Consider the following 25828-nt stretch of genomic DNA (forward strand, 5'->3'; position numbering starts at 1 on the left):
CAATATATCAGTACATCATGAAAGAGTGAGAGGCTCAAGCTCAGTTGGGCCACAAAGTACGAGCTTGAAACTGTGGAAAAGGAGAAGTAGTTCTTAATATTATTAATTAAAGGAAAACAGGATCATTTAAAAAACAAAATGTATATGTTTAATTGTTATTTTATTTGAATAGGCAGTGGTCCATAGGACCAATATCTGTAATTAAAATGTTTGTTTTGAAACATTCTCAAAGAGGAACAGGTTTTTACGAGACTACTTATCTTTGTGGAATGATTACCACAATCACTGATATGGTACTGAAGTATGATTGTTTTGGGCCAAATTACGGTGAAAAAACATTTCTACATACCACTACAATTTGGTATTTGAAGGTACAACCAAACACCCATTTCATGTACCTTCGATTTAATACATCAGAAAAAGCAATTTTGTGTTCGCAAATGGCCTGGTTTCTCAGACCAGCCTGCTTGCACCTGCAACTAGGGTTCATACATCTTGTACGTGGGCAGCGTTTTTTAGTAGAAAGTAAATAGATTATGCATTGCACAAAAATGAAGTGCTTCAAACAAACACATACTTTGTATGCACAGAGAAGAGGTGGAATACATGTAAGACTGAGGACACAGGTTAAATGAGGAATAGATTGACTGCATTTCTGCCCACTTTTCTATGCAATTTCTGTAGTGCGATCGAAGGAAGCACCAAACTGTAAAACAAAGTTCTCAATTGCTTTCATAGTCCATTCCCTTTGTTTGGTGCTGTGAAAGGAAGAGCCAGATTCCAAAATAAATCAATGCTTTTTCAGACATTTCCCATATGAAATACCGAGCCCTGTATAAAAATGCATTTACTCTCAGGTTTTGAGCAGTGACATTGTAATGCTATTAAAGTGTAAGATCCAAGCGAACACTGACTCTGTCAATGATGATCCAAAGGGGTTTTATGAAAAGTCACAGCTACAAACACAAGAACCAAAACAGGCCAAGGGGACACCTGGATTTGAACCAGGGACCTCTTGATCTGCAGTCAAATGCTCTACCACTGAGCTATATCCCCACCTGTTTGTGAGAGTCGGAATGAAAATATATCAGTACCTCATGAAAGAGTGTGAGCATCATGCTCAGTTGGGCCGGAAAGTACAAGCTTGAAACTGTGGAACAGGAGAAGTAGTTCTTAATATTATTTATTGAAGGAAAACGGGATCGTTTAAAAAAAATATTTATATGTTTCATTGTTATTTTATTTGAACAGGCAGTGGTCCATAGGACCAATGCCTGTACATAAAATGCTTGTTTTGAAACATTCTCAAAGGGGAAGACGTTTTTACGGGACGCCTTATCCTTTCGCGGATTGGTTACCACAATCACCGAGATGGTGGTGAAGTATGATTGTTTTGGGCCAAATGATGGACGAAAAACATTTCTACATACCACTGCAATTTGGTATTTGGAAGGTACACCCAAACGTCCCTTTCAAGTACCATCAATTTAATATATCAGAAAAGGCCATTTTGTGTTCGAAAATGGCCTGAGTCTTCGAGCCAGCCTTTTTTCATCTGCAACGAGGGTTCATACATTTTGCACGTAGGCAGAGGTTTTAAGGAGAAATTAAATAGTTTCTACGTTGCACAAGAATGAAGTGCTTTAAACAAACACATATTTTGTATGCACAGAGGAGAGGAGGAATATATGTAAGACTGAGGACACAGGTTAAATGAGAAATAGATTGACTGCAGCGCTGCCGAGTATACTATGCCATTTCTTTAGTGCTCTACAAGGAAGCACCAAACTGTATAACAAAGTTTTCAATTGTTTTCATAGTGATTCTCTTTGCTTGAAGCTGTGAAAGGAAGAGCCGGATTCCAAAATAAATCAATGATGTTTCAGAAAGTTCCCACGCCCTGTGTAAAAATGCATTTATTCCCAGGTTTTGAGCAGTGACACTGTAATGCTAATAAAGTATAAGATCCAACTGAACACTGACTCTGTCAATGGTGATCCATAGGGACTTTATGAAAGATCCCAGTTACAAACACCAAAATAGGTTTAGGGGACACCCGGATTTGAACCAGGGACCTCTTGATCTGCAGTCAAATGCTCTACCACTGAGCTATATCCCCAACTGTTTTCAAAGATCAGAATGACAATATATCAGTACATCATGAAAGAGTGAGAGGCTCAAGCTCAGTTGGGCCACAAAGTACGAGCTTGAAACTGTGGAAAAGGAGAAGTAGTTCTTAATATTATTAATTAAAGGAAAACAGGATCATTTAAAAAACAAAATGTATATGTTTAATTGTTATTTTATTTGAATAGGCAGTGGTCCATACGACCAATATCTGTAATTAAAATGTTTGTTTTGAAACATTCTCAAAGGGGAAGAGGTTTTTACGAGACTACTTATCTTTGTGGATTGATTACCACAATCACTGATATGGTGGTGAAGTATGATTGTTTTGGGCCAAATTACGGTGAAAAAACATTTCTGCATACCACTTCAATTTGGTATTTGAAGGTACAACCAAACACCCCTTTCATGTACCTTCGATTTAATACATCAGAAAAAGCTATTTTGTGTTCGCAAATGGCCTGGTTTCTCAGACCAGCCTGCTTGCACCTGCAACTAGGGTTCGTACATCTTGTACGTGGGCAGCGTATTTTAGTAGAAAGTAAATAGATTATGCATTGCACAAAAATGAAGTGCTTCAAACAAACACATACTTTGTATGCACAGAGAAGAGGTGGAATACATGTAAGACTGAGGACACAGGTTAAATGAGGAATAGATTGACTGCATTGCTGCCCACTTTTCTATGCAATTTCTGTAGTGCGATTGAAGGAAGCACTAAACTGTAAAACAAAGTTGCCAATTGCTTTCATAGTCCATTCCCTTTGTTTGGTGCTGTGAAAGGAAGAGCCAGATTCCAAAATAAATCAATGCTTTTTCAGACATTTCCCATACGGAATACCGAGCCCTGTATAAAAATGCATTTACTCTCAGGTTTTGAGCAGTGACATTGTAATGCTGTTAAAGTGTAAGATCCAAGCGAACACTGACTCTGTCAATGATGATCCAAAGGGGTTTTATGAAAAGTCCCAGCCACAAACACAAGAACCAAAACAGGCCAAGGGGACACCTGGATTTGAACCAGGGACCTCTTGATCTGCAGTCAAATGCTCTACCACTGAGCTATATCCCCACCTGTTTGTGAGAGTCGGAATGAAAATATATCAGTACCTCATGAAAGAGTGTGAGCATCATGCTCAGTTGGGCCGGAAAGTACAAGCTTGAAACTGTGGAACAGGAGAAGTAGTTCTTAATATTATTTATTGAAGGAAAACGGGATCGTTTAAAAAAAATATTTATATGTTTCATTGTTATTTTATTTGAACAGGCAGTGGTCCATAGGACCAATGCCTGTACATAAAATGCTTGTTTTGAAACATTCTCAAAGGGGAAGAGGTTTTTACGGGACGCCTTATCCTTTCGCGGATTGGTTACCACAATCACCGAGATGGTGGTGAAGTATGATTGTTTTGGGCCAAATGATGGACGAAAAACATTTCTACATACCACTGCAATTTGGTATTTGGAAGGTACACCCAAACGTCCCTTTCAAGTACCATCAATTTAATATATCAGAAAAGGCCATTTTGTGTTCGAAAATGGCCTGAGTCTTCGAGCCAGCCTTTTTTCATCTGCAACGAGGGTTCATACATTTTGCACGTAGGCAGAGGTTTTAAGGAGAAATTAAATAGTTTCTACGTTGCACAAGAATGAAGTGCTTTAAACAAACACATATTTTGTATGCACAGAGGAGAGGAGGAATATATGTAAGACTGAGGACACAGGTTAAATGAGAAATAGATTGACTGCAGCGCTGCCGAGTATACTATGCCATTTCTTTAGTGCGCTACAAGGAAGCACCAAACTGTATAACAAAGTTTTCAATTGTTTTCATAGTCATTCTCTTTGCTTGAAGCTGTGAAAGGAAGAGCCGGATTCCAAAATAAATCAATGATGTTTCAGAAAGTTCCCACGCCCTGTGTAAAAATGCATTTATTCCCAGGTTTTGAGCAGTGACACTGTAATGCTAATAAAGTATAAGATCCAACTGAACACTGACTCTGTCAATGGTGATCCAAAGGGACTTTATGAAAGATCCCAGCTACAAACACCAGAACCAAAATAGGTTTAGGGGACACCCGGATTTGAACCGGGGACCTCTTGATCTGCAGTCAAATGCTCTACCACTGAGCTATATCCCCAACTGTTTTCAAAGATCAGAATGACAATATATCAGTACATCATGAAAGAGGGAGAGGCTCATGCTCAGTTGGGCCACAAAGTACGAGCTTGAAACTGTGGAAAAGGAGAAGTAGTTCTTAATATTATTAATTAAAGGAAAACAGGATCATTTAAAAAACAAAATGTATATGTTTAATTGTTATTTTATTTGAATAGGCAGTGGTCCATAGGACCAATATCTGTAATTAAAATGTTTGTTTTGAAACATTCTCAAAGAGGAACAGGTTTTTACGAGACTACTTATCTTTGTGGAATGATTACCACAATCACTGATATGGTACTGAAGTATGATTGTTTTGGGCCAAATTACGGTGAAAAAACATTTCTACATACCACTACAATTTGGTATTTGAAGGTACAACCAAACACCTATTTCATGTACCTTCGATTTAATACATCAGAAAAAGCAATTTTGTGTTCGCAAATGGCCTGGTTTCTCAGACCAGCCTGCTTGCACCTGCAACTAGGGTTCATACATCTTGTACGTGGGCAGCGTTTTTTAGTAGAAAGTAAATAGATTATGCATTGCACAAAAATGAAGTGCTTCAAACAAACACATACTTTGTATGCACAGAGAAGAGGTGGAATACATGTAAGACTGAGGACACAGGTTAAATGAGGAATAGATTGACTGCATTTCTGCCCACTTTTCTATGCAATTTCTGTAGTGCGATCGAAGGAAGCACCAAACTGTAAAACAAAGTTCTCAATTGCTTTCATAGTCCATTCCCTTTGTTTGGTGCTGTGAAAGGAAGAGCCAGATTCCAAAATAAATCAATGCTTTTTCAGACATTTCCCATATGAAATACCGAGCCCTGTATAAAAATGCATTTACTCTCAGGTTTTGAGCAGTGACATTGTAATGCTATTAAAGTGTAAGATCCAAGCGAACACTGACTCTGTCAATGATGATCCAAAGGGGTTTTATGAAAAGTCCCAGCTACAAACACAAGAACCAAAACAGGCCAAGGGGACACCTGGATTTGAACCAGGGACCTCTTGATCTGCAGTCAAATGCTCTACCACTGAGCTATATCCCCACCTGTTTGTGAAAGTCGGAATGAAAATATATCAGTACCTCATGAAAGAGTGTGAGCATCATGCTCAGTTGGGCCGTAAAGTACAAGCTTGAAACTGTGGAACAGGAGAAGTAGTTCTTAATATTATTTATTGAAGGAAAACGGGATCGTTTAAAAAAAATATTTATATGTTTCATTGTTATTTTATTTGAACAGGCAGTGGTCCATAGGACCAATGCCAGTACATAAAATGCTTGTTTTGAAACATTCTCAAAGGGGAAGACGTTTTTACGGGACACCTTATCCTTTCGCGGATTGGTTACCACAATCACCGAGATGGTGGTGAAGTATGATTATTTTGGGCCAAATGATGGACGAAAAACATTTGTACATACCACTGCAATTTGGTATTTGGAAGGTACACCCAAACGTCCCTTTCAAGTACCATCAATTTAATATATCAGAAAAGGCCATTTTGTGTTCGAAAATGGCCTGAGTCTTCGAGCCAGCCTTTTTTCATCTGCAACGAGGGTTCATACATTTTGCACGTAGGCAGAGGTTTTAAGGAGAAATTAAATAGTTTCTACGTTGCACAAGAATGAAGTGCTTTAAACAAACACATATTTTGTATGCACAGAGGAGAGGAGGAATATATGTAAGACTGAGGACACATGTTAAATGAGAAATAGATTGACTGCAGCGCTGCCGAGTATACTATGCCATTTCTTTAGTGCGCTACAAGGAAGCACCAAACTGTACAACAAAGTTTTCAATTGTTTTCATAGTCATTCTCTTTGTTTGAAGCTGTGAAAGGAAGAGCCGGATTCCAAAATAAATCAATGATGTTTCAGAAAGTTCCCACGCCCTGTGTAAAAATGCATTTATTCCCAGGTTTTGAGCAGTGACACTGTAATGCTAATAAAGTATAAGATCCAACTGAACACTGACTCTGTCAATGGTGATCCAAAGGGACTTTATGAAAGATCCTAGCTACAAACACCAGAACCAAAATAGGTTTAGGGGACACCCAGATTTGAACCAGGGACCTCTTGATCTGCAGTCAAACGCTCTACCACTGAGCTATATCCCTACCTGTTTGTGAGAGTCGGAATGAAAATATATCAGTACCTCATGAAAGAGTGTGAGCATCATGCTCAGTTGGGCCGGAAAGTACAAGCTTGAAACTGTGGAACAGGAGAAGTAGTTCTTAATATTATTTATTGAAGGAAAACGGGATCGTTTAAAAAAAATATTTATATGTTTCATTGTTATTTTATTTGAACAGGCAGTGGTCCATAGGACCAATGCCTGTACATAAAATGCTTGTTTTGAAACATTCTCAAAGGGGAAGAGGTTTTTACGGGACGCCTTATCCTTTCGCGGATTGGTTACCACAATCACCGAGATGGTGGTGAAGTATGATTGTTTTGGGCCAAATGATGGACGAAAAACATTTCTACATACCACTGCAATTTGGTATTTGGAAGGTACACCCAAACGTCCCTTTCAAGTACCATCAATTTAATATATCAGAAAAGGCCATTTTGTGTTCGAAAATGGCCTGAGTCTTCGAGCCAGCCTTTTTTCATCTGCAACGAGGGTTCATACATTTTGCACGTAGGCAGAGGTTTTAAGGAGAAATTAAATAGTTTCTACGTTGCACAAGAATGAAGTGCTTTAAACAAACACATATTTTGTATGCACAGAGGAGAGGAGGAATATATGTAAGACTGAGGACACATGTTAAATGAGAAATAGATTGACTGCAGCGCTGCCGAGTATACTATGCCATTTCTTTAGTGTGCTACAAGGAAGCACCAAACTGTACAACAAAGTTTTCAATTGTTTTCATAGTCATTCTCTTTGTTTGAAGCTGTGAAAGGAAGAGCCGGATTCCAAAATAAATCAATGATGTTTCAGAAAGTTCCCACGCCCTGTGTAAAAATGCATTTATTCCCAGGTTTTGAGCAGTGACACTGTAATGCTAATAAAGTATAAGATCCAACTGAACACTGACTCTGTCAATGGTGATCCAAAGGGACTTTATGAAAGATCCTAGCTACAAACACCAGAACCAATATAGATTTAGGGGACACCCAGATTTGAACCAGGGACCTCTTGATCTGCAGCCAAATGCTCTACCACTGAGCTATATCCCCAACTGTTTTCAAAGATCAGAATGACAATATAACAGTACATCATGAAAGAGTGAGAGGCTCAAGCTCAGTTGGGCCACAAAGTACGAGCTTGAAACTGTGGAAAAGGAGAAGTAGTTCTTAATATTATTAATTAAAGGAAAACAGGATCATTTAAAAAACAGAATGTATATGTTTAATTGTTATTTTATTTGAATAGGCAGTGGTCCATAGGACCAATATCTGTAATTAAAATGTTTGTTTTGAAACATTCTCAAAGAGGAACAGGTTTTTACGAGACTACTCATCTTTGTGGAATGATTACCACAATCACTGATATGGTGGTGAAGTATGATTGTTTTGGGCCAAATTACGGTGAAAAAACATTTCTACATACCACTACAATTTGGTATTTGAAGGTACAACCAAACACCCATTTCATGTACCTTCGATTTAATACATCAGAAAAAGCAATTTTGTGTTCGCAAATGGCCTGGTTTCTCAGACCAGCCTGCTTGCACCTGCAACTAGGGTTCATACATCTTGTACGTGGGCAGCGTTTTTTAGTAGAAAGTAAATAGATTATGCAATGCACAAAAATGAAGTGCTTCAAACAAACTCATACTTTGTATGCACAGAGAAGAGGTGGAATACATGTAAGACTGAGGACACAGGTTAAATGAGGAATAGATGGACTGCATTTCTGCCCACTTTTCTATGCAATTTCTGTAGTGCGATCGAAGGAAGCACCAAACTGTAAAACAAAGTTGTCAATTGCTTTCATAGTCCATTCCCTTTGTTTGGTGCTGTGAAAGGAAGAGCCAGATTCCAAAATAAATCAATGCTTTTTCAGACATTTCCCATACGGAATACCGAGCCCTGTATAAAAATGCATTTACTCTCAGGTTTTGAGCAGTGACATTGTAATGCTGTTAAAGTGTAAGATCCAAGCGAACACTGACTCTGTCAATGATGATCCAAAGGGGTTTTATGAAAAGTCCCAGCTACAAACACAAGAACCAAAACAGGCTAAGGGGACACCTGGATTTGAACCAGGGACCTCTTGATCTGCAGTCAAATGCTCTACCACTGAGCTATATCCCCACCTGTTTGTGAGAGTCGGAATGAAAATATATCAGTACCTCATGAAAGAGTGTGAGCATCATGCTCAGTTGGGCCGGAAAGTACAAGCTTGAAACTGTGGAACAGGAGAAGTAGTTCTTAATATTATTTATTGAAGGAAAACGGGATCGTTTAAAAAAAATATTTATATGTTTCATTGTTATTTTATTTGAACAGGCAGTGGTCCATAGGACCAATGCCTGTACATAAAATGCTTGTTTTGAAACATTCTCAAAGGGGAAGAGGTTTTTACGGGACGCCTTATCCTTTCGCGGATTGGTTACCACAATCACCGAGATGGTGGTGAAGTATGATTGTTTTGGGCCAAATGATGGACGAAAAACATTTCTACATACCACTGCAATTTGGTATTTGGAAGGTACACCCAAACGTCCCTTTCAAGTACCATCAATTTAATATATCAGAAAAGGCCATTTTGTGTTCGAAAATGGCCTGAGTCTTCGAGCCAGCCTTTTTTCACCTGCAACGAGGGTTCATACATTTTGCACGTAGGCAGAGGTTTTAAGGAGAAATTAAATAGTTTCTACGTTGCACAAGAATGAAGTGCTTTAAACAAACACATATTTTGTATGCACAGAGGAGAGGAGAAATATATGTAAGACTGAGGACACAGGTTAAATGAGAAATAGATTGACTGCAGCGCTGCCGAGTATACTATGCCATTTCTTTAGTGCTCTACAAGGAAGCACCAAACTGTATAACAAAGTTTTCAATTGTTTTCATAGTGATTCTCTTTGCTTGAAGCTGTGAAAGGAAGAGCCGGATTCCAAAATAAATCAATGATGTTTCAGAAAGTTCCCACGCCCTGTGTAAAAATGCATTTATTCCCAGGTTTTGAGCAGTGACACTGTAATGCTAATAAAGTATAAGATCCAACTGAACACTGACTCTGTCAATGGTGATCCATAGGGACTTTATGAAAGATCCCAGTTACAAACACCAAAATAGGTTTAGGGGACACCCGGATTTGAACCAGGGACCTCTTGATCTGCAGTCAAATGCTCTACCACTGAGCTATATCCCCAACTGTTTTCAAAGATCAGAATGACAATATATCAGTACATCATGAAAGAGTGAGAGGCTCAAGCTCAGTTGGGCCACAAAGTACGAGCTTGAAACTGTGGAAAAGGAGAAGTAGTTCTTAATATTATTAATTAAAGGAAAACAGGATCATTTAAAAAACAAAATGTATATGTTTAATTGTTATTTTATTTGAATAGGCAGTGGTCCATACGACCAATATCTGTAATTAAAATGTTTGTTTTGAAACATTCTCAAAGAGGAACAGGTTTTTACGAGACTACTTATCTTTGTGGAATGATTACCACAATCACTGATATGGTACTGAAGTATGATTGTTTTGGGCCAAATTACGGTGAAAAAACATTTCTACATACCACTACAATTTGGTATTTGAAGGTACAACCAAACACCTATTTCATGTACCTTCGATTTAATACATCAGAAAAAGCAATTTTGTGTTCGCAAATGGCCTGGTTTCTCAGACCAGCCTGCTTGCACCTGCAACTAGGGTTCATACATCTTGTACGTGGGCAGCGTTTTTTAGTAGAAAGTAAATAGATTATGCATTGCACAAAAATGAAGTGCTTCAAACAAACACATACTTTGTATGCACAGAGAAGAGGTGGAATACATGTAAGACTGAGGACACAGGTTAAATGAGGAATAGATTGACTGCATTTCTGCCCACTTTTCTATGCAATTTCTGTAGTGCGATCGAAGGAAGCACCAAACTGTAAAACAAAGTTCTCAATTGCTTTCATAGTCCATTCCCTTTGTTTGGTGCTGTGAAAGGAAGAGCCAGATTCCAAAATAAATCAATGCTTTTTCAGACATTTCCCATATGAAATACCGAGCCCTGTATAAAAATGCATTTACTCTCAGGTTTTGAGCAGTGACATTGTAATGCTATTAAAGTGTAAGATCCAAGCGAACACTGACTCTGTCAATGATGATCCAAAGGGGTTTTATGAAAAGTCCCAGCTACAAACACAAGAACCAAAACAGGCCAAGGGGACACCTGGATTTGAACCAGGGACCTCTTGATCTGCAGTCAAATGCTCTACCACTGAGCTATATCCCCACCTGTTTGTGAGAGTCGGAATGAAAATATATCAGTACCTCATGAAAGAGTGTGAGCATCATGCTCAGTTGGGCCGGAAAGTACAAGCTTGAAACTGTGGAACAGGAGAAGTAGTTCTTAATATTATTTATTGAAGGAAAACGGGATCGTTTAAAAAAAATATTTATATGTTTCATTGTTATTTTATTTGAACAGGCAGTGGTCCATAGGACCAATGCCAGTACATAAAATGCTTGTTTTGAAACATTCTCAAAGGGGAAGACGTTTTTACGGGACGCCTTATCCTTTCGCGGATTGGTTACCACAATCACCGAGATGGTGGTGAAGTATGATTGTTTTGGGCCAAATGATGGACGAAAAACATTTCTACATACCACTGCAATTTGGTATTTGGAAGGTACACCCAAACGTCCCTTTCAAGTACCATCAATTTAATATATCAGAAAAGGCCATTTTGTGTTCGAAAATGGCCTGAGTCTTCGAGCCAGCCTTTTTTCATCTGCAACGAGGGTTCATACATTTTGCACGTAGGCAGAGGTTTTAAGGAGAAATTAAATAGTTTCTACGTTGCACAAGAATCAAGTGCTTTAAACAAACACATATTTTGTATGCACAGAGGAGAGGAGGAATATATGTAAGACTGAGGACACATGTTAAATGAGAAATAGATTGACTGCAGCGCTGCCGAGTATACTATGCCATTTCTTTAGTGCGCTACAAGGAAGCACCAAACTGTACAACAAAGTTTTCAATTGTTTTCATAGTCATTCTCTTTGTTTGAAGCTGTGAAAGGAAGAGCCGGATTCCAAAATAAATCAATGATGTTTCAGAAAGTTCCCACGCCCTGTGTAAAAATGCATTTATTCCCAGGTTTTGAGCAGTGACACTGTAATGCTAATAAAGTATAAGATCCAACTGAACACTGACTCTGTCAATGGTGATCCAAAGGGACTTTATGAAAGATCCTAGCTACAAACACCAGAACCAAAATAGGTTTAGGGGACACCCGGATTTGAACCAGGGACCTCTTGATCTGCAGTCAAATGCTCTACCACTGAGCTATATCCCTACCTGTTTGTGAGAGTCGGAATGAAAATATATCAGTACCTCATGAAAGAGTGTGAGCATCATGCTCAGTTGGGCCGGAAAGTACAAGCTTGAAACTGTGGAACAGGAGAAGTAGTTCTTAATATTATTTTTTGAAGGAAAACGGGATCGTTTAAAAAGAATATTTATATGTTTCATTGTTATTTTATTTGAACAGGCAGTGGTCCATAGGACCAATGCCTGTACATAAAATGCTTGTTTTGAAACATTCTCAAAGGGGAAGAGGTTTTTACGGGACGCCTTATCCTTTCGCGGATTGGTTACCACAATCACCGAGATGGTGGTGAAGTATGATTGTTTTGGGCCAAATGATGGACGAAAAACATTTCTACATACCACTGCAATTTGGTATTTGGAAGGTACACCCAAACGTCCCTTTCAAGTACCATCAATTTAATATATCAGAAAAGGCCATTTTGTGTTCGAAAATGGCCTGAGTCTTCGAGCCAGCCTTTTTTCATCTGCAACGAGGGTTCATACATTTTGCACGTAGGCAGAGGTTTTAAGGAGAAATTAAATAGTTTCTACGTTGCACAAGAATGAAGTGCTTTAAACAAACACATATTTTGTATGCACAGAGGAGAGGAGGAATATATGTAAGACTGAGGACACATGTTAAATGAGAAATAGATTTTCTGCAGCGCTGCCGAGTATACTATGCCATTTCTTTAGTGTGCTACAAGGAAGCACCAAACTGTACAACAAAGTTTTCAATTGTTTTCATAGTCATTCTCTTTGTTTGAAGCTGTGAAAGGAAGAGCCGGATTCCAAAATAAATTAATGATGTTTCAGAAAGTTCCCACGCCCTGTGTAAAAATGCATTTATTCCCAGGTTTTGAGCAGTGACACTGTAATGCTAATAAAGTATAAGATCCAACTGAACACTGACTCTGTCAATGGTGATCCAAAGGGACTTTATGAAAGATCCTAGCTACAAACACCAGAACCAAAATAGATTTAGGGGACACCCAGATTTGAACCAGGGACCTCTTGATCTGCAGCCAAATGCTCTACCACTGAGCTATATCCCCAACTGTTTTCAAAGATCAGAATGACAATATAACAGTACATCATGAAAGAGTGAGAGGCTCAAGCTCAGTTGGGCCACAAAGTACGAGCTTGAAACTGTGGAAAAGGAGAAGTAGTTCTTAATATTATTAATTAAAGGAAAACAGGATCATTTAAAAAACAGAATGTATATGTTTAATTGTTATTTTATTTGAATAGGCAGTGGTCCATAGGACCAATATCTGTAATTAAAATGTTTGTTTTGAAACATTCTCAAAGAGGAACAGGTTTTTACGAGACTACTCATCTTTGTGGAATGATTACCACAATCACTGATATGGTGGTGAAGTATGATTGTTTTGGGCCAAATTACGGTGAAAAAACATTTCTACATACCACTACAATTTGGTATTTGAAGGTACAACCAAACACCCATTTCATGTACCTTCGATTTAATACATCAGAAAAAGCAATTTTGTGTTCGCAAATGGCCTGGTTTCTCAGACCAGCCTGCTTGCACCTGCAACTAGGGTTCATACATCTTGTACGTGGGCAGCGTTTTTTAGTAGAAAGTAAATAGATTATGCATTGCACAAAAATGAAGTGCTTCAAACAAACTCATACTTTGTATGCACAGAGAAGAGGTGGAATACATGTAAGACTGAGGACACAGGTTAAATGAGGAATAGATGGACTGCATTTCTGCCCACTTTTCTATGCAATTTCTGTAGTGCGATCGAAGGAAGCACCAAACTGTAAAACAAAGTTGTCAATTGCTTTCATAGTCCATTCCCTTTGTTTGGTGCTGTGAAAGGAAGAGCCAGATTCCAAAATAAATCAATGCTTTTTCAGACATTTCCCATACGGAATACCGAGCCCTGTATAAAAATGCATTTACTCTCAGGTTTTGAGCAGTGACATTGTAATGCTGTTAAAGTGTAAGATCCAAGCGAACACTGACTCTGTCAATGATGATCCAAAGGGGTTTTATGAAAAGTCCCAGCTACAAACACAAGAACCAAAACAGGCTAAGGGGACACCTGGATTTGAACCAGGGACCTCTTGATCTGCAGTCAAATGCTCTACCACTGAGCTATATCCCCACCTGTTTGTGAGAGTCGGAATGAAAATATATCAGTACCTCATGAAAGAGTGTGAGCATCATGCTCAGTTGGGCCGGAAAGTACAAGCTTGAAACTGTGGAACAGGAGAAGTAGTTCTTAATATTATTTATTGAAGGAAAACGGGATCGTTTAAAAAAAATATTTATATGTTTCATTGTTATTTTATTTGAACAGGCAGTGGTCCATAGGACCAATGCCTGTACATAAAATGCTTGTTTTGAAACATTCTCAAAGGGGAAGAGGTTTTTACGGGACGCCTTATCCTTTCGCGGATTGGTTACCACAATCACCGAGATGGTGGTGAAGTATGATTGTTTTGGGCCAAATGATGGACGAAAAACATTTCTACATACCACTGCAATTTGGTATTTGGAAGGTACACCCAAACGTCCCTTTCAAGTACCATCAATTTAATATATCAGAAAAGGCCATTTTGTGTTCGAAAATGGCCTGAGTCTTCGAGCCAGCCTTTTTTCACCTGCAACGAGGGTTCATACATTTTGCACGTAGGCAGAGGTTTTAAGGAGAAATTAAATAGTTTCTACGTTGCACAAGAATGAAGTGCTTTAAACAAACACATATTTTGTATGCACAGAGGAGAGGAGGAATATATGTAAGAGTGAGGACACAGGTTAAATGAGAAATAGATTGACTGCAGCGCTGCCGAGTATACTATGCCATTTCTTTAGTGCGCTACAAGGAAGCACCAAACTGTCTAACAAAGTTTTCATTTGTTTTCATAGTGATTCTCTTTGCTTGAAGCTGTGAAAGGAAGAGCCGGATTCCAAAATAAATCAATGATGTTTCAGAAAGTTCCCACGCCCTGTGTAAAAATGCATTTATTCCCAGGTTTTGAGCAGTGACACTGTAATGCTAATAAAGTATAAGATCCAACTGAACACTGACTCTGTCAATGGTGATCCAAAGGGACTTTATGAAAGATCCTAGCTACAAACACCAGAACCAAAATAGATTTAGGGGACACCCGGATTTGAACCAGGGACCTCTTGATCTGCAGTCAAATGCTCTACCACTGAGCTATATCCCCAACTGTTTTCAAAGATCAGAATGACAATATAACAGTACATCATGAAAGAGTGAGAGGCTCAAGCTCAGTTGGGCCACAAAGTACGAGCTTGAAACTGTGGAAAAGGAGAAGTAGTTCTTAATATTATTAATTAAAGGAAAACAGGATCATTTAAAAAACAAAATGTATATGTTTAATTGTTATTTTATTTGAATAGGCAGTGGTCCATAGGACCAATATCTGTAATTAAAATGTTTGTTTTGAAACATTCTCAAAGAGGAACAGGTTTTTACGAGACTACTCATCTTTGTGGAATGATTACCACAATCACTGATATGGTGGTGAAGTATGATTGTTTTGGGCCAAATTACGGTGAAAAAACATTTCTACATACCACTACAATTTGGTATTTGAAGGTACAACCAAACACCCATTTCATGTACCTTCGATTTAATACATCAGAAAAAGCAATTTTGTGTTCGCAAATGGCCTGGTTTCTCAGACCAGCCTGCTTGCACCTGCAACTAGGGTTCATACATCTTGTACGTGGGCAGCGTTTTTTAGTAGAAAGTAAATAGATTATGCATTGCACAAAAATGAAGTGCTTCAAACAAACTCATACTTTGTATGCACAGAGAAGAGGTGGAATACATGTAAGACTGAGGACACAGGTTAAATGAGGAATAGATTGACTGCATTTCTGCCCACTTTTCTATGCAATTTCTGTAGTGCGATCGAAGGAAGCACCAAACTGTAAAACAAAGTTGTCAATTGCTTTCATAGTCCATTCCCTTTGTTTGGTGCTGTGAAAGGAAGAGCCAGATTCCAAAATAAATCAATGCTTTTTCAGACATTTCCCATACGGAATACCGAGCCCTGTATAAAAATGCATTTACTCTCAGGTTTTGAGCAGTGACATTGTAATGCTGTTAAAGTGTAAGATCCAAGCGAACACTGACTCTGTCAATGATGATCCAAAGGGGTTTTATGAAAAGTCCCAGCTACAAACACAAGAACGAAAACAGGCCAAGGGGACACCTGGATTTGAACCAGGGACCTCTTGATCTGCAGTCAAATGCTCTACCACTGAGCTATATCCCCACCTGTTTGTGAGAGTCGGAATGAAAATATATCAGTACCTCATGAAAGAGTGTGAGCATCATGCTCAGTTGGGCCGGAAAGTACAAGCTTGAAACTGTGGAACAGGAGAAGTAGTTCTTAATATTATTTATTGAAGGAAAACGGGATCGTTTAAAAAAAATATTTATATGTTTCATTGTTATTTTATTTGAACAGGCAGTGGTCCATAGGACCAATGCCTGTACATAAAATGCTTGTTTTGAAACATTCTCAAAGGGGAAGAGGTTTTTATGGGACGCCTTATCCTTTCGCGGATTGGTTACCACAATCACCGAGATGGTGGTGAAGTATGATTGTTTTGGGCCAAATGATGGACGAAAAACATTTCTACATACCACTGCAATTTGGTATTTGGAAGGTACACCCAAACGTCCCTTTCAAGTACCATCAATTTAATATATCAGAAAAGGCCATTTTGTGTTCGAAAATGGCCTGAGTCTTCGAGCCAGCCTTTTTTCATCTGCAACGAGGGTTCATACATTTTGCACGTAGGCAGAGGTTTTAAGGAGAAATTAAATAGTTTCTACGTTGCACAAGAATGAAGTGCTTTAAACAAACACATATTTTGTATGCACAGAGGAGAGGAGGAATATATGTAAGACTGAGGACACAGGTTAAATGAGAAATAGATTTTCTGCAGCGCTGCCGAGTATACTATGCCATTTCTTTAGTGCGCTACAAGGAAGCACCAAACTGTATAACAAAGTTTTCAATTGTTTTCATAGTGATTCTCTTTGCTTGAAGCTGTGAAAGGAAGAGCCGGATTCCAAAATAAATCAATGATGTTTCAGAAAGTTCCCACGCCCTGTGTAAAAATGCATTTATTCCCAGGTTTTGAGCAGTGACACTGTAATGCTAATAAAGTATAAGATCCAACTGAACACTGACTCTGTCAATGGTGATCCATAGGGACTTTATGAAAGATCCCAGCTACAAACACCAAAACCAAAATAGGTTTAGGGGACACCCGGATTTGAACCAGGGACCTCTTGATCTGCAGTCAAATGCTCTACCACTGAGCTATATCCCCAATTGTTTTCAAAGATCAGAATGACAATATATCAGTACATCATGAAAGAGTGAGAGGCTCAAGCTTAGTTGGGCCACAAAGTACGAGCTTGAAACTGTGGAAAAGGAGAAGTAGTTCTTAATATTATTAATTAAAGGAAAACAGGATCATTTAAAAAACAAAATGTATATGTTTAATTGTTATTTTATTTGAATAGGCAGTGGTCCATAGGACCAATATCTGTAATTAAAATGTTTGTTTTGAAACATTCTCAAAGGGGAAGAGGTTTTTACGAGACTACTTATCTTTGTGGATTGATTACCACAATCACTGATATGGTGGTGAAGTATGATTGTTTTGGGCCAAATTACGGTGAAAAAACATTTCTGCATACCACTACAATTTGGTATTTGAAGGTACAACCAAACACCCCTTTCATGTACCTTCGATTTAATACATCAGAAAAAGCTATTTTGTGTTCGCAAATGGCCTGGTTTCTCAGACCAGCCTGCTTGCACCTGCAACTAGGGTTCGTACATCTTGTACGTGGGCAGCGTATTTTAGTAGAAAGTAAATAGATTATGCATTGCACAAAAATGAAGTGCTTCAAACAAACACATACTTTGTATGCACAGAGAAGAGGTGGAATACATGTAAGACTGAGGACACAGGTTAAATGAGGAATAGATTGAATGCATTGCTGCCCACTTTTCTATGCAATTTCTGTAGTGCGATTGAAGGAAGCACTAAACTGTAAAACAAAGTTGCCAATTGCTTTCATAGTCCATTCCCTTTGTTTGGTGCTGTGAAAGGAAGAGCCAGATTCCAAAATAAATCAATGCTTTTTCAGACATTTCCCATACGGAATACCGAGCCCTGTATAAAAATGCATTTACTTTCAGGTTTTGAGCAGTGACATTGTAATGCTGTTAAAGTGTAAGATCCAAGCGAACACTGACTCTGTCAATGATGATCCAAAGGGGTTTTATGAAAAGTCCCAGCTACAAACACAAGAACCAAAACAGGCCAAGGGGACACCTGGATTTGAACCAGGGACCTCTTGATCTGCAGTCAAATGCTCTACCACTGAGCTATATCCCCACCTGTTTGTGAGAGTCGGACTGAAAATATATCAGTACCTCATGAAAGAGTGTGAGCATCATGCTCAGTTGGGCCGGAAAGTACAAGCTTGAAACTGTGGAACAGGAGAAGTAGTTCTTAATATTATTTATTGAAGGAAAACGGGATTGTTTAAAAAAAATATTTATATGTTTCATTGTTATTTTATTTGAACAGGCAGTGGTCCATAGGACCAATGCCTGTACATAAAATGCTTGTTTTGAAACATTCTCAAAGGGGAAGAGGTTTTTACGGGACGCCTTATCCTTTCGCGGATTGGTTACCACAATCACCGAGATCGTGGTGAAGTATGATTGTTTTGGGCCAAATGATGGACAAAAAACATTTCTACATACGACTGCAATTTGGTATTTGGAAGGTACACCCAAACGTCCCTTTCAAGTACCATCAATTTAATATATCAGAAAAGGCCATTTTGTGTTCGAAAATGGCCTGAGTCTTCGAGCCAGCCTTTTTTCATCTGCAACGAGGGTTCATACATTTTGCACGTAGGCAGAGGTTTTAAGGAGAAATTAAATAGTTTCTACGTTGCACAAGAATGAAGTGCTTTAAACAAACACATATTTTGTATGCACAGAGGAGAGGAGGAATATATGTAAGACTGAGGACACAGGTTAAATGAGAAATAGATTGACTGCAGCGCTGCCGAGTATACTATGCCATTTCTTTAGTGCGCTACAAGGAAGCACCAAACTGTATAACAAAGTTTTCAATTGTTTTCATAGTGATTCTCTTTGCTTGAAGCTGTGAAAGGAAGAGCCGGATTCCAAAATAAATCAATGATGTTTCAGAAAGTTCCCACGCCCTGTGTAAAAATGCATTTATTCCCAGGTTTTGAGCAGTGACACTGTAATGCTAATAAAGTATAAGATCCAACTGAACACTGACTCTGTCAATGGTGATCCATAGGGACTTTATGAAAGATCCCAGCTACAAACACCACAACCAAAAAATGTTTAGGGGACACCCGGATTTGAACCAGGGACCTCTTGATCTGCAGTCAAATGCTCTACCACTGAGCTATATCCCCAAATGTTTTCAAAGATCAGAATGACAATATATCAGTACATCATGAAAGAGTGAGAGGCTCAAGCTCAGTTAGGGCCACAAAGTACGAGCTTGAAACTGTGGAAAAGGAGAAGTAGTTCTTAATATTATTAATTAAAGGAAAACAGGATCATTTAAAAAACAAAATGTATATGTTTAATTGTTATTTTATTTGAGTAGGCAGTGGTCCATAGGACCAATATCTGTAATTAAAATGTTTGTTTTGAAACATTCTCAAAGAGGAACAGGTTTTTACGAGACCACTTATCTTTGTGGATTGATTACCACAATCACTGATATGGTGGTGAAGTATGATTGTTTTGGGCCAAATTACGGTGAAAAAACATTTCTACATACCACTACAATTTGGTATTTGAAGGTACAACCAAACACCCATTTCATGTACCTTCGATTTAATACATCAGAAAAAGCAATTTTGTGTTCGCAAATGGCCTGGTTTCTCAGACCAGCCTGCTTGCACCTGCAACTAGGGTTCGTACATCTTGTACGTGGGCAGCGTTTTTTAGTAGAAAGTAAATAGATTATGCATTGCACAAAAATGAAGTGCTTCAAACAAACACATACTTTGTATGCACAGAGAAGAGGTGGAATACATGTAAGACTGAGGACACAGGTTAAATGAGGAATAGATTGACTGCATTTCTGCCCACTTTTCTATGCAATTTCTGTAGTGCGATCGAAGGAAGCACCAAACTGTAAAACAAAGTTGTCAATTGCTTTCATAGTCCATTCCCTTTGTTTGGTGCTGTGAAAGGAAGAGCCAGATTCCAAAATAAATCAATGCTTTTTCAGACATTTCCCATACGGAATACCGAGCCCTGTATAAAAATGCATTAACTCTCAGGTTTTGAGCAGTGACATTGTAATGCTATTAAAGTGTAAGATCCAAGCGAACACTGACTCTGTCAATGATGATCCAAAGGGGTTTTATGAAAAGTCCCAGCTACAAACACAAGAACCAAAACAGGCCAAGGGGACACCTGGATTTGAACCAGGGACCTCTTGATCTGCAGTTAAATGCTCTACCACTGAGCTATATCCCCACCTGTTTGTGAGAGTCGGAATGAAAATATATCAGTACCTCATGAAAGAGTGTGAGCATCATGCTCAGTTGGGCCGGAAAGTACAAGCTTGAAACTGTGGAACAGGAGAAGTAGTTCTTAATATTATTTATTGAAGGAAAACGGGATCGTTTAAAAAAAATATTTATATGTTTCATTGTTATTTTATTTGAACAGGCAGTGGTCCATAGGACCAATGCCTGTTCATAAAATGCTTGTTTTGAAACATTCTCAAAGGGGAAGAGGTTTTTACGGGACGCCTGATCCTTTCGCGGATTGGTTACCACAATCACCGAGATGGTGGTGAAGTATGATTGTTTTGGGCCAAATGATGGACGAAAAACATTTCTACATACCACTGCAATTTGGTATTTGGAAGGTACACCCAAACGTCCCTTTCAAGTACCATCAATTTAATATATCAGAAAAGGCCATTTTGTGTTCGAAAATGGCCTGAGTCTTCGAGCCAGCCTTTTTTCATCTGCAACGAGGGTTCATACATTTTGCACGTAGGCAGAGGTTTTAAGGAGAAATTAAATAGTTTCTACGTTGCACAAGAATGAAGTGCTTTAAACAAACACATATTTTGTATGCACAGAGGAGAGGAGGAATATATGTAAGACTGAGGACACATGTTAAATGAGAAATAGATTGACTGCAGCGCTGCCGACTATACTATGCCATTTCTTTAGTGCGCTACAAGGAAGCACCAAACTGTATAACAAAGTTTTCAATTGTTTTCATACTCATTCTCTTTGTTTGAAGCTGTGAAAGGAGAGCCGGATTCCAAAATAAATCAATGATGTTTCAGAAAGTTCCCACGCCCTGTGTAAAAATGCATTTATTCCCAGGTTTTGAGCAGTGACACTGTAATGCTAATAAAGTATAAGATCCAACTGAACACTGACTCTGTCAATGGTGATCCAAAGGGACTTTATGAAAGATCCTAGCTACAAACACCAGAACCAAAATAGGTTTAGGGGACACCCGGATTTGAACCAGGGACCTCTTGATCTGCAGTCAAATGCTCTACCACTGAACTATATCCCCAACTGTTTTCAAAGATCAGAATGACAATATATCAGTACATCATGAAAGAGTGAGAGGCTCAAGCTCAGTTAGGGCCACAAAGTACGAGCTTGAAACTGTGGAAAAGGAGAAGTAGTTCTTAATATTATTAATTAAAGGAAAACAGGATCATTTAAAAAACAAAATGTATATGTTTAATTGTTATTTTATTTGAATAGGCAGTGGTCCATAGGACCAATATCTGTAATTAAAATGTTTGTTTTGAAACATTCTCAAAGAGGAACAGGTTTTTACGAGACTACTTATCTTTGTGGATTGATTACCACAATCACTGATATGGTGGTGAAGTATGATTGTTTTGGGCCAAATTACGGTGAAAAAACATTTCTACATACCACTACAATTTGGTATTTGAAGGTACAACCAAACACCCATTTCATGTACCTTCGATTTAATACATCAGAAAAAGCAATTTTGTGTTCGCAAATGGCCTGGTTTCTCAGACCAGCCTGCTTGCACCTGCAACTAGGGTTCGTACATCTTGTACGTGGGCAGCGTTTTTTAGTAGAAAGTAAATAGATTATGCATTGCACAAAAATGAAGTGCTTCAAACAAACACATACTTTGTATGCACAGAGAAGAGGTGGAATACATGTAAGACTGAGGACACAGGTTAAATGAGGAATAGATTGACTGCATTGCTGCCCACTTTTCTATGCAATTTCTGTAGTGCGATCGAAGGAAGCACCAAACTGTAAAACAAAGTTGTCAATTGCTTTCATAGTCCATTCCCTTTGTTTGGTGCTGTGAAAGGAACAGCCAGATTCCAAAATAAATCAATGCTGTTTCAGACATTTCCCATACGGAATACCGAGCCCTGTATAAAAATGCATTTACTCTCAGGTTTTGAGCAGTGACATTGTAATGCTGTTAAAGTGTAAGATCCAAGCGAACACTGACTCTGTCAATGATGATCCAAAGGGGTTTTATGAAAAGTCCCAGCTACAAACACAAGAACCAAAACAGGCCAAGGGGACACCTGGATTTGAACCAGGGACCTCTTGATCTGCAGTCAAATGCTCTAACACTGAGCTATATCCCCACCTGTTTGTGAGAGTCGGAATGAAAATATATCAGTACCTCATGAAAGAGTGTGAGCATCATGCTCAGTTGGGCCGGAAAGTACAAGCTTGAAACTGTGGAACAAGAGAAGTAGTTCTTAATATTATTTATTGAAGGAAAACGGGATCGTTTAAAAAAAATATTTATATGTTTCATTGTTATTTTATTTGAACAGGCAGTGGTCCATAGGACCAATGCCTGTACATAAAATGCTTGTTTTGAAACATTCTCAAAGGGGAAGAGGTTTTTACGGGACGCCTTATCCTTTCGCGGATTGGTTACCACAATCACCGAGATGGTGGTGAAGTATGATTGTTTTGGGCCAAATGATGGATGAAAAACATTTCTACATACCACTGCAATTTGGTATTTGGAAGGTACACCCAAACGTCCCTTTCAAGTACCATCAATTTAATATATCAGAAAAGGCCATTTTGTGTTCGAAAATGGCCTGAGTCTTCGAGCCAGCCTTTTTTCATCTGCAACGAGGGTTCATACATTTTGCACGTAGGCAGAGGTTTTAAGGAGAAATTAAATAGTTTCTACGTTGCACAAGAATGAAGTGCTTTAAACAAACACATATTTTGTATGCACAGAGGAGAGGAGGAATATATGTAAGACTGAGGACACAGGTTAAATGAGAAATAGATTTTCTGCAGCGCTGCCGAGTATACTATGCAATTTCTTTAGTGCGCTACAAGGAAGCACCAAACTGTATAACAAAGTTTTCAATTGTTTTCATAGTGATTCTCTTTGCTTGAAGCTGTGAAAGGAAGAGCCGGATTCCAAAATAAATCAATGATGTTTCAGAAAGTTCCCACGCCCTGTGTAAAAATGCATTTATTCCCAGGTTTTGAGCAGTGACACTGTAATGCTAATAAAGTATAAGATCCAACTGAACACTGACTCTGTCAATGGTGATCCATAGGGACTTTATGAAAGATCCCAGCTACAAACACCAAAACCAAAATAGGTTTAGGGGACACCCGGATTTGAACCAGGGACCTCTTGATCTGCAGTCAAATGCTCTACCACTGAGCTATATCCCCAATTGTTTTCAAAGATCAGAATGACAATATATCAGTACATCATGAAAGAGTGAGAGGCTCAAGCTTAGTTGGGCCACAAAGTACGAGCTTGAAACTGTGGAAAAGGAGAAGTAGTTCTTAATATTATTAAGTAAAGGAAAACAGGATCATTTAAAAAACAAAATGTATATGTTTAATTGTTATTTTATTTGAATAGGCAGTGGTCCATAGGACCAATATCTGTAATTAAAATGTTTGTTTTGAAACATTCTCAAAGGGGAAGAGGTTTTTACGAGACTACTTATCTTTGTGGATTGATTACCACAATCACTGATATGGTGGTGAAGTATGATTGTTTTGGGCCAAATTACGGTGAAAAAACATTTCTGCATACCACTACAATTTGGTATTTGAAGGTACAACCAAACACCCCTTTCATGTACCTTCGATTTAATACATCAGAAAAAGCTATTTTGTGTTCGCAAATGGCCTGGTTTCTCAGACCAGTCTGCTTGCACCTGCAACTAGGGTTCGTACATCTTGTACGTGGGCAGCGTATTTTAGTAGAAAGTAAATAGATTATGCATTGCACAAAAATGAAGTGCTTCAAACAAACACATACTTTTTATGCACAGAGAAGAGGTGGAATACATGTAAGACTGAGGACACAGGTTAAATGAGGAATAGATTGAATGCATTGCTGCCCACTTTTCTATGCAATTTCTGTAGTGCGATTGAAGGAAGCACTAAACTGTAAAACAAAGTTGCCAATTGCTTTCATAGTCCATTCCCTTTGTTTGGTGCTGTGAAAGGAAGAGCCAGATTCCAAAATAAATCAATGCTTTTTCAGACATTTCCCATACGGAATACCGAGCCCTGTATAAAAATGCATTTACTTTCAGGTTTTGAGCAGTGACATTGTAATGCTGTTAAAGTGTAAGATCCAAGCGAACACTGACTCTGTCAATGATGATCCAAAGGGGTTTTATGAAAAGTCCCAGCTACAAACACAAGAACCAAAACAGGCCAAGGGGACACCTGGATTTGAACCAGGGACCTCTTGATCTGCAGTCAAATGCTCTACCACTGAGCTATATCCCCACCTGTTTGTGAGAGTCGGACTGAAAATATATCAGTACCTCATGAAAGAGTGTGAGCATCATGCTCAGTTGGGCCGGAAAGTACAAGCTTGAAACTGTGGAACAGGAGAAGTAGTTCTTAATATTATTTATTGAAGGAAAACGGGATTGTTTAAAAAAAATATTTATATGTTTCATTGTTATTTTATTTGAACAGGCAGTGGTCCATAGGACCAATGCCTGTACATAAAATGCTTGTTTTGAAACATTCTCAAAGGGGAAGAGGTTTTTACGGGACGCCTTATCCTTTCGCGGATTGGTTACCACAATCACCGAGATCGTGGTGAAGTATGATTGTTTTGGGCCAAATGATGGACGAAAAACATTTCTACATACGACTGCAATTTGGTATTTGGAAGGTACACCCAAACGTCCCTTTCAAGTACCATCAATTTAATATATCAGAAAAGGCCATTTTGTGTTCGAAAATGGCCTGAGTCTTCGAGCCAGCCTTTTTTCATCTGCAACGAGGGTTCATACATTTTGCACGTAGGCAGAGGTTTTAAGGAGAAATTAAATAGTTTCTACGTTGCACAAGAATGAAGTGCTTTAAACAAACACATATTTTGTATGCACAGAGGAGAGGAGGAATATATGTAAGACTGAGGACACAGGTTAAATGAGAAATAGATTGACTGCAGCGCTGCCGAGTATACTATGCCATTTCTTTAGTGCGCTACAAGGAAGCACCAAACTGTATAACAAAGTTTTCAATTGTTTTCATAGTCATTCTCTTTGCTTGAAGCTGTGAAAGGAAGAGCCGGATTCCAAAATAAATCAATGATGTTTCAGAAAGTTCCCACGCCCTGTGTAAAAATGCATTTATTCCCAGGTTTTGAGCAGTGACACTGTAATGCTAATAAAGTATAAGATCCAACTGAACACTGACTCTGTCAATGGTGATCCAAAGGGACTTTATGAAAGATCCCAGCTACAAACACCAGAACCAAAATAGGTTTAGGGGACACCCGGATTTGAACCGGGGACCTCTTGATCTGCAGTCAAATGCTCTACCAATGAGCTATATCCCCAACTGTTTTCAAAGATCAGAATGACAATATATCAGTACATCATGAAAGAGTGAGAGGCTCAAGCTCAGTTGGGCCACAAAGTACGA

At 38.6% G+C, this 25828-nt stretch overlaps 19 non-coding genes across 19 annotated transcripts; all 19 read right to left on the bottom strand.

The window, feature by feature from the left end:
• Positions 1-984: 984 nt before the first annotated feature.
• Positions 985-1056, bottom strand: TRNAC-GCA (transfer RNA cysteine (anticodon GCA)). Its single transcript has one exon. It is a non-coding gene; the product is annotated as a tRNA-Cys (tRNA).
• A 991-nt stretch (positions 1057-2047) lies between these two features.
• On the bottom strand, positions 2048-2119 carry TRNAC-GCA (transfer RNA cysteine (anticodon GCA)). The gene has a single exon. It is a non-coding gene; the product is annotated as a tRNA-Cys (tRNA).
• A 1008-nt stretch (positions 2120-3127) lies between these two features.
• TRNAC-GCA (transfer RNA cysteine (anticodon GCA)) lies at positions 3128-3199 on the bottom strand. Its single transcript has one exon. It is a non-coding gene; the product is annotated as a tRNA-Cys (tRNA).
• Positions 3200-4196: 997 nt separating this feature from the next.
• TRNAC-GCA (transfer RNA cysteine (anticodon GCA)) lies at positions 4197-4268 on the bottom strand. Its single transcript has one exon. It is a non-coding gene; the product is annotated as a tRNA-Cys (tRNA).
• Positions 4269-5276: 1008 nt separating this feature from the next.
• Positions 5277-5348, bottom strand: TRNAC-GCA (transfer RNA cysteine (anticodon GCA)). The gene has a single exon. It is a non-coding gene; the product is annotated as a tRNA-Cys (tRNA).
• Positions 5349-8494: 3146 nt separating this feature from the next.
• Positions 8495-8566, bottom strand: TRNAC-GCA (transfer RNA cysteine (anticodon GCA)). Its single transcript has one exon. It is a non-coding gene; the product is annotated as a tRNA-Cys (tRNA).
• Positions 8567-9557: 991 nt separating this feature from the next.
• Positions 9558-9629, bottom strand: TRNAC-GCA (transfer RNA cysteine (anticodon GCA)). Its single transcript has one exon. It is a non-coding gene; the product is annotated as a tRNA-Cys (tRNA).
• Positions 9630-10637: 1008 nt separating this feature from the next.
• TRNAC-GCA (transfer RNA cysteine (anticodon GCA)) lies at positions 10638-10709 on the bottom strand. Its single transcript has one exon. It is a non-coding gene; the product is annotated as a tRNA-Cys (tRNA).
• A 997-nt stretch (positions 10710-11706) lies between these two features.
• Positions 11707-11778, bottom strand: TRNAC-GCA (transfer RNA cysteine (anticodon GCA)). The gene has a single exon. It is a non-coding gene; the product is annotated as a tRNA-Cys (tRNA).
• Positions 11779-13855: 2077 nt separating this feature from the next.
• TRNAC-GCA (transfer RNA cysteine (anticodon GCA)) lies at positions 13856-13927 on the bottom strand. Its single transcript has one exon. It is a non-coding gene; the product is annotated as a tRNA-Cys (tRNA).
• Positions 13928-14924: 997 nt separating this feature from the next.
• Positions 14925-14996, bottom strand: TRNAC-GCA (transfer RNA cysteine (anticodon GCA)). Its single transcript has one exon. It is a non-coding gene; the product is annotated as a tRNA-Cys (tRNA).
• A 1008-nt stretch (positions 14997-16004) lies between these two features.
• On the bottom strand, positions 16005-16076 carry TRNAC-GCA (transfer RNA cysteine (anticodon GCA)). The gene has a single exon. It is a non-coding gene; the product is annotated as a tRNA-Cys (tRNA).
• Positions 16077-17073: 997 nt separating this feature from the next.
• On the bottom strand, positions 17074-17145 carry TRNAC-GCA (transfer RNA cysteine (anticodon GCA)). The gene has a single exon. It is a non-coding gene; the product is annotated as a tRNA-Cys (tRNA).
• Positions 17146-18153: 1008 nt separating this feature from the next.
• On the bottom strand, positions 18154-18225 carry TRNAC-GCA (transfer RNA cysteine (anticodon GCA)). The gene has a single exon. It is a non-coding gene; the product is annotated as a tRNA-Cys (tRNA).
• Positions 18226-19222: 997 nt separating this feature from the next.
• Positions 19223-19294, bottom strand: TRNAC-GCA (transfer RNA cysteine (anticodon GCA)). Its single transcript has one exon. It is a non-coding gene; the product is annotated as a tRNA-Cys (tRNA).
• A 1009-nt stretch (positions 19295-20303) lies between these two features.
• TRNAC-GCA (transfer RNA cysteine (anticodon GCA)) lies at positions 20304-20375 on the bottom strand. The gene has a single exon. It is a non-coding gene; the product is annotated as a tRNA-Cys (tRNA).
• A 996-nt stretch (positions 20376-21371) lies between these two features.
• Positions 21372-21443, bottom strand: TRNAC-GCA (transfer RNA cysteine (anticodon GCA)). The gene has a single exon. It is a non-coding gene; the product is annotated as a tRNA-Cys (tRNA).
• Positions 21444-23521: 2078 nt separating this feature from the next.
• On the bottom strand, positions 23522-23593 carry TRNAC-GCA (transfer RNA cysteine (anticodon GCA)). Its single transcript has one exon. It is a non-coding gene; the product is annotated as a tRNA-Cys (tRNA).
• Positions 23594-24601: 1008 nt separating this feature from the next.
• TRNAC-GCA (transfer RNA cysteine (anticodon GCA)) lies at positions 24602-24673 on the bottom strand. The gene has a single exon. It is a non-coding gene; the product is annotated as a tRNA-Cys (tRNA).
• Positions 24674-25828: the final 1155 nt, after the last annotated feature.

This window comes from Triturus cristatus, chromosome 4_1, assembly GCF_964204655.1.
Source record: "Triturus cristatus chromosome 4_1, aTriCri1.1, whole genome shotgun sequence".
Taxonomy (NCBI): Eukaryota; Metazoa; Chordata; class Amphibia; order Caudata; family Salamandridae; genus Triturus; species Triturus cristatus.